This window comes from Hippocampus bargibanti, linkage group LG11 (assembly GCF_051943395.1).
Source record: "Hippocampus bargibanti isolate YZ-2025 linkage group LG11, ASM5194339v1, whole genome shotgun sequence".
Classification (NCBI taxonomy): Eukaryota; Metazoa; Chordata; class Actinopteri; order Syngnathiformes; family Syngnathidae; genus Hippocampus; species Hippocampus bargibanti.
In genome coordinates this window covers 15,850,513-15,858,945 of record NC_142744.1, presented here as the reverse complement: position 1 = coordinate 15,858,945, position 8,433 = coordinate 15,850,513, and the positions used below count along the sequence as shown (strand labels likewise).

Here is an 8,433-nt window from a genome sequence, read left to right as displayed (position 1 = left end):
ATGGGGCCGATACGACCAGTCAGACTTTAGTTCGCTGACGAAGCCTCTTGGATAGGAGGCGAAACGTCCGAAACCTTCACTTTTGTACAGATGACGGCTAAAGAAACCTTCTCATCCATGAAGTCGGATGTAAAATGAATAATTGGAAATAAATAACAGGCTTCAATTGAAACTTCTTTGTACAAATAATCAAAACTGAAGGACCGGAAAGCTCATATTAATCTGTGGTTGGAAAATTCTTTACAATGACAACAAATTCCTTTCATCACTTTGCTGCTGTGAAATGTAAATTTCTCCACTGTGAGACTAATAAAGGCATATCCTATCCAATCCAATCCAATCCAATCCAATCCAATCAATCCAAAAAAAGTGTGTTGGCTGTCATACTAAAAAGTAACGTTGTTCAAAGCCAACATTTTCTCAGAGTACGTTTCTAGTACAAAACATCCTTGGTCTGACATGCACACAAACAGAATTCAAGAATCAGAGATAACCGGAAATAAAGGCTATAAATGTTATCCACTGCCGACAACCTATTTGAATTCAAGAGGGCATGACAAACATACATTCTTGCCAAGAAAATGATGCGAGAGAAATTCATTTTTATAAGGTCTGCCACTTACAATATTCACTCCTTTGGTGGGGTGAGATGGAGGGGTAAGCGAATGGAAGGGGAGCGCAGCAATGTTGTTGTCTCAATTGAATCTGCAGCCCATTCCTGGAGTGATACCTAGTTAAAGCCAGCAGGGTGTGAAATGGTATTTGGAAATAAATGAAAGTGACTATGAAACAGTGGAGTTGGAAGATATTGGCATGTCAAGATGACAGACAAGCCCTGGAATGGAGTTTAAGAAAAAAAAAAGTTATTATCCCAAAGAAGAGTGAGAAGGCTGGATTAAATGTAACCCATGATGGCTCACACTGCTCTGCGCGCACGCACACACAACCACACACACACACACACACACACACACACACACACACACACACACACACACACACACACACACACACACACTCACACAATGGCGGGCGAGATGATGGAGACGGCAAAAATCACAACAATCCCGGCCGCAATAGCTCGCCTGTTGATTTTCATGTGAACAATCCATCTTATTCCAGCACCACGGTGCCAATAAGTGTTATTGCAAAGTGTTTGCCAATTGACGCTCCATATAAAAGTGCTTTGAAGGAGCTTTGGAGCAACACAATCCCTGGAGGCTCTTGCTCGCCTGATTTACAGCGTCGCTGATGAGTCACACAGGAGACGCCGGCCGCTGAAATAGCGACGACACTGTTGTCAGCCTCATTCATTTTAAAGTCGACTCTTGTCCTGTGGTGTGAATGTGTCCTCGGAGGTCATGATGACGTGAGTGCGCCGGGGGATCATTTGAGTGGGGTCTAATCGTCAATAGATTGTTCAAGTAAGTGGATGGCTTGAAATGCAAAACACGAATTTAGCTCATGTGGTTTATGTGCCTCTAAGAAGGATGGACAATGCAGTATCAAAGTCACCAGGTGTCAAATTCATGGACCGTGAGCCAGATCCAGGCATCCACTCACATCTAATTACTTTTGCTTGAGGTCTCTTCAAAATTAATTACCCAGCATCAGTACAAGAATAATCAAATGTGGACGCAAGAATGTCATTATTAAAATGTTCCACCGGTCCTTCACTCATGGACAGTATCATGCAATTGCTTAGAATGCTGTGAAATGTGTGTATGACATGCGTGTGTATGGCCATATACATTTTAATGATATAAGAGCAGAAAGTTGGCATAGTGCTTCTATCGCTGACCTAACGTCCAAAACAAATTTCAGAGGGAACCGCATAAAATTTAACTCATTCAGTCAGACGTGCAAAAATGTGCCATTTTCACTCAAATTCCAGGACGCACAGAATATTGAGTTTTAGGACGACATAAACATTCAATGCAGCAGAAGAAACCTTAGACTGGTGGTAACCAAACTACGGCCCGTGGGCCGTATCCGGCCCGTCAGCACATTTGGAACAATACCAGAGATGCAATCAGATTTTTTTCCTATTTGGCCTCCAGAAAAATAAAAAATCCTTTTACAAGTCAAAGGTCGGTTTTTGATCATTTTCTGTTCCTATTTTAATCAATGTAATCAATGTATGTTGTTTATAATCGTGATTGAACAATACAAACACACCTGCTCACAATAGAACGCTAAAAGAGTCGGTCACAATGTGACGCGACACAAGAAAGTGACGTATGAGGAAGTGGAGGGGAGTCCGGTGGTACATTCAGGTGCGCTCAGTTTGGCGCTCTATTTGGTCCCAGGCCCGTTTTCTCTTGTAAACCTTTCTGTCAAAGAGAACGGAATAATGGCGAAAATGTTAGGTAAGAGAAATATTGATTCAGAATGCAGGGTATTTAACCTGCAGTGGACAAACGATTATTTTTATGTTCAATGCAAAGAAAAGGCTGTTTGTCTCATCTGTCAAGAGGCGGTGGCGGCATTGAAAGAATACAATCTTCGTCGACACTATGAATCCCATCACAAAGACAAGTACGATAGCTTGCAAGACCAAATATGAGCAGACAAACTCTCAAAGCGAAAAGTAGACTACTATCTCAGTAGAATACATTTGTACGCCAATCTCAGCTGAAGAAGGTATCCGTTCGGGCCAGCTTTCGGGTTGCTAAACTGATAGCAAGCAGCGGTAAGCCTTTCACAGACGGAGAGTTTGTTAAGAAATGTATGGATGCTGTCGCGGAGGAGTTGTGTCCTGAGAAGAAAGATGCATATAATGTCGTAAGTCTGTCAACGAGTACAATCACCAGACGCAGTGAAGAAATCGGGATGAATGTATATGCCCAGCTGCAGCAGAAGACGAAAGAATGTGACTTTTTTCATTAGCACTGGATGAGAGCACGGATGTGCAAGACACAGCGCAACTGCTCATTTTTACTCGTGGAGTTAGCGCACATTTTGAGATATGCGAGGAGCTGGCAGCCCTCCAAAGTCTCAAAGGAACTACAACGGGAGAGGATATTTTTGACCAAGTGTACCAAACCATGGAGAAGTTGGGCCTTAGTTACAGAACTGTGATGGTATGAAAGACGCATTCAAGCCCAACAGTCTCATTGACTTGTATGCCGCCCTCCCAAACGACACATATCCAAACATCAAAAAACACGCAATGAAAATGTCCATAGTTTTTGGCAGCACGTAGTTCTGCGTGGAAAGCTTTTATCGCATGAAACTGCTGAAATGAGATCAAGATTGACAGAAGAACATTTGCATCAGTGCTTGAGACTGGCTGTAACTAGAATGGAACCTGATATTCAACTTCTCACCAGCCAGATGCAGACCCACAGTTCACACTGATGAACATACATAGGTACGCTCACTTTTCTGACTTGAATGAGTGATTCTGAGCAAAAACAAATATAATCATAATAAAATCTACTGGGATAAAATCCATCTTTACAGCCATACTGGTAGTGAAATGTATTGTGCTGTGTAGGTGCTGTATCACTTAGTCCATTTTCTCAACCTGCGTCCTTTGTGGTTTTCACCAGGAAGTTGATGAGAGAGAGCTGCAAACAGCGGTGTCTACAAACCTACTGGAACCTACAAAAGGATTATAAGGAAGGAACACAAAAATTTTAAGAGATTGCTCATATGTGTCAGAGAGATTTTGCTGTGACAACTGAGCTGAACTTTTATCTATTAAGATTGTGCATGGCACAACAGAAAGTCAAGTTTCCATGTCTTTTTTTCTATGAAGAACACAGAGAGAGTTATTTAGTTATTTATTTCATAAATAGTGTTATTTATTTCCTGTTTTTCTATGAAGAACCCAGAGAGTTATTTAGTTATTATTTTTTTCATAAATAGTGTTATTTCCTGATTTTTTTTTTCGATGAAGAACTCAGAGAGGGTTATTTAGTTATTATTTATCTAATTGATAGTGTTATTATTTGTTTCCTGACTTTTTTCTGTAAATAACTTGGAAAGGGTGTCACGTCCGCACGAGGGGTCCCGTGGAAGAGAAAAACATTGTCAGAGGTCTGACCAGCGCTTTATCAACACCCAAGCATGGAAAAATACCGGAAGAAATTTCGTAATGGCTCTCCAAGTCATATTTTGAATTCCCCAAATACATTTGGGAATGGCAGTGAATGAGTTAAAATAAAATTAAGAAAATTGACAAGCTGCTTTTCTCTCGCCGAGCTTCTGGCTAGCATAGACATGCCTATCTATGTGATGAGAAAGAATGTGTGTGTGTGTGTGTGGGTTTGTGTGTGTGTGTGTGTGTGTGTGTGTGTGTGTGTGTGTGTGTGTGTGTGTGTGTGTGTGTGTGTGTGTGTGTGTGTGTGTGTGTGTGTGTTTGTGTGTGGTGTTGTGTTGTATTGTGTTTTGTGTGTGTGTGCGTGCGTGTGTCTGTGCGTGCGCGTGCGTGTGTCTGTGCGTGCGCGTGTATCTATCTATCTATCTATCTATCTATCTATCTATCTATCTATCTATCTATCTATCTATCTATCTATCTCTCTCTCTCTCTCTCTCTCTCTCTCTCTCTCTCTCTATATAGATATATATATATATATATATATATATATATATATATATATATATATATATATATATATATATATATATATATATATATATATATATATATATATATATATATATATATATATATATATATATATATATATACAGTAAAGTCTCGTTATATCGATATTCAAGGGAGTCCGAAAAAATATCGATATAACCGGGACTATCGATATATCCGACCCTGTTTGCATGTAATTTTCTCCGTGCGTGCATAGAAATAGTATCGATATAACCGGGACTATCGATATATCCGATATCGATATAACGAGACTTTACTGTATATATATATATATATATATATATGTAGCCACAAGGGGGCACAAGCCAGTGTCTTATTGTGCCAGTCCCAAGCCCGGATAAATACAGAGGGTTGTGTCAGGAAGGGCATCCGACGTAAAAAAATTTGCCAAAACAAATATGCGAATCAAACCTATGAATCCCATACCGGATCGGTCGAGGCCCGGGTTAACAACGGCCGCCATTGGTACTGTTGACCTTCAGGGTGCCAGTGGAAAATGGACTACTGTTGGTCGGAGAAGGAGAGGAAGGAGGTGTGCCCGGAGAAAAAGAGAGAAATGGAACGCCAAGAGTGTACAACTAAGAGTAGGAACTTTGAATGTAGGAACAATGACAGGTAAAGGTAGAGAGCTGGTTGACATGATGCAGAGAAGGAAGGTAGACATACTGTGAGTCCAGGAGACCAGGTGGAAAGGGAGTAAGGCTAGAAGCTTAGGGTCAGGGTTTAAGTTGTTCTATCATGGTGAAGACAGAAAGAGAAATGGAGTTGGGGTTATCTTAAAAGAGGAGTTTGGTAGGAATGTCTTAGAACTAAAAAGAGTATCAGATAGAATGATGAGTCTGAAGCTAGAAATTGAAGGTGTGATGTTCAATGTTGTTTGTTGTTATGCCCCACAAATACACTGTAAACCCGAACAGTACTACTGACTTAAAGTCATTGAGGTCAGTCATCTCAAAAGCCGATTTTTTTGTTTCAAAAACTCAAACGTTTTGAGTTTTTGAATGAGTCCTGCGTTTTTAATTTGCAGTAGATCAATACTTTTGAGTTCATGGCAATCGTTTACTCAAACATTTTGAGTTCACGGCAGGAAGCTGCATGATGACGTCAGTGCGTGCTCTCATTGGACGCCATTTGAATTCTCAACGGCTGAATCTGGCAGAGACCGACGGATTATTTATTTTAAATTAGGGTGGAAAGACAAACAATCGTATTTAATATACTATATATGTATACTACAAGGACCCAGTGTGTCAATGCTGTAGTCGCTCAACAGGAAAGGAATATTTTGGAAAGTCCGTTTGGGGCATTATATCCGCCGCTCGAGCCAAGGACTTCTCCTAATGTTACGAGCTCTTCTGTGGTAAGTAGGAATGTTTCTTAAACGTCTGTTTGTTGAAAGACACAGCAGGGTTATTAGGAGAATTGTACCGCGAAGGTTTGTTTGGGCGGTGGTGGAGTAATATCTATCTCGGGGTGTTGCGAGTCATGTTTGTGTCCGCGAAGGTTCGAGAATAATAGTCAAATGGCTGTTAAATTAAGTTTTATATGAACTTCAAAAGTTATAAGGGTCACCCGAAATCCACCACACAGATGCTGCAACGCCAGCAGGTTGGTGCTTTGAGTTAACTTTGTTTTAAACGGCAGCACAATAAGTCATGTTAATTCAACGTGCAACAGTTGTGCTGCCCTTTTAAGAAGGCACTAAGTAAATATAATGCTAGCCAAATGAAATATCACTCTGTACAATTGGTGTAGTTTTAAATGGCCATTCATGTGTAAACATAAAACTTTTTAAATGTATTTTTGAAACTGCAAACACCATTTTTGAAACTGCAAACACCCAACTGGCTTGATGGCATCATTTAAGTAAACATGGATCAAGGTGTTTTATTAAATTAAATGATTACATTTGTTGTCTGTTTTTTCTATTCAACCTTTTAGCCCCAGGGTGGAAATTGAGTAACACCACCATTATCTAAGGTATGTTTACATTTTTAGTAATGCTACATGATTAATTATCCGAATCATATTAAAAATAATACATGTATGTATTTTTTTATATTGAACAGAATTTTACCTAAACTTAATTCTCCATAGGTCTCCATAGGCCACTGTCTTGGGTTTGAGATGCTGAAGACAAGTACTACAATGTTAAGCTCCTGTCGCTTTCCCCAAATTAAAACTTGGCTTTTGATAAAGGAACAGCATATACACGAGACGCAGTCTGGCCCTTCGTGCTCTCCATGCATACCTACGAGAAGATGACTCACAGTTCTTCAAAACATGCAATGTATGTATTGCCTGACTTAACACAAATGTCTATTGATGTATTTTGCAGTGGGAAGAGGATCCAGACATTGAAAACATTCCTGTCGCACTTCTCTCCGTGACAACTGACAACTAGCGCCATCTTGTTTAACCCCAACAGCATTTCTGTTGTGATAGAAGATGGCATTATTGTGAGATGTCTCCCCAGGTTGGCTGATACACACCTCCTCTTGTTTGGTTTAATGTATGCACTGTATTTAGATTCTCCCAAAAAATTAATCGACACATTCACCTTCATTCAGAAAACACTGCTGTGTCTTGATGATAACAGACCACTCAAACCACCCCTGCTAAGTTTAAAAAATGGTTTGTTCCGCAATATTGAAGGCACCAGTGCCTCCAATATTACGGAACAAGGCAACACTGGATAAGTAATTTCATAGTTATACTCTGCTTTTTATACCTAAACATTGATGTACTGTTTGTGACTAATTTTCTATTCATAATTTGATGTGTAAACCTGGATTTCACCAAAATGTCTTTTTTCATTTCATTTCATAATACTGTTTGTGTTTAGTAAGTTTTACTTTGATTTGCACCTTATAACGAGTACATTGAAATGTATTCTGTTGTATATATTCAAGTATATGCTTGTCAGAGAATTTATTTTTTAACAGATCAGCAGATTATAATTTGTTGTTTTTTTCTGTTTTTTTTTTTGTTGTTGTGTTTATTTCACATCTTTATCACGATGTTGTGTTAATTTCTAAAAAAGAACTGCTCAGGGGTTTATTTGTTGTTTTGGTACGTGGACATACTGTGCATTTGGTACTGTTATCATGAATGTTTTATCAAAGGTTGTTTTAAACCTTAATAAAAAAATGTGCACAAAAACAGACATGTGAGGTGGGTTTTTGTTTTTAGACATAGAAGGCAAATGTAAGTACAGTATACATGAATATATTTTTTCAGGTAACATTGTAAATTTGAGTTGGTTACGCTTAAATATGAAACCTAATTTTCTTAAAAATTAAGATAACAAGAACACATTAGAGTAAACTGAAAGTATATCTTTTAAGTTCATTCAAACTCATAACATTTAAGTTAAGTCAAACTCATAAAATTTATTTACACTACTCAAAATTTTTGAGCAAACTGTACTCAAAAATTTTGACGTAATCAGTTGCCATAAAAAATTTGAGTACTTTCAACTTGTTGGGTTTTACAGTGTAGGATGCGAGCTGGCGGAGAAGGATAAATTTTGGTTGGACTTTGATGAAGTCATACAGAACATCCCGAGAAGTGAGAGGGTTGTAATTGGTGGAGACTTCAATGGACATGTTGGCGCAGAAAACAAAGATGATGAGGAGGTGATGGGCAGGTTTGGACTCCAGATGAGGAATGCTGAAGGACAGATGGTGGTTGACTTTGCTAAGAGAATGGAAATGGCTATTGTGAATACTTTCTTTCAGAAGAGACAGGAACATAGGGCGACCTATAAGAGTCCTAGGAGTCCAAGATGACGCCCAAGTAGGCAGCCGTCAGCAAGT

At 39.1% G+C, this 8,433-nt stretch overlaps 1 long non-coding RNA gene across 1 annotated transcript; it reads left to right on the top strand.

The window, feature by feature from the left end:
* The first annotated feature begins 5,751 nt into the window (after window positions 1-5,751).
* On the top strand, window positions 5,752-7,458 carry LOC148891788 (uncharacterized). The gene is made up of 3 exons (XR_016116462.1): window positions 5,752-5,975; window positions 6,557-6,595; window positions 6,713-7,458. It is a non-coding gene; the product is annotated as an uncharacterized LOC148891788 (long non-coding RNA).
* The last annotated feature ends 975 nt before the right edge of the window (window positions 7,459-8,433 follow it).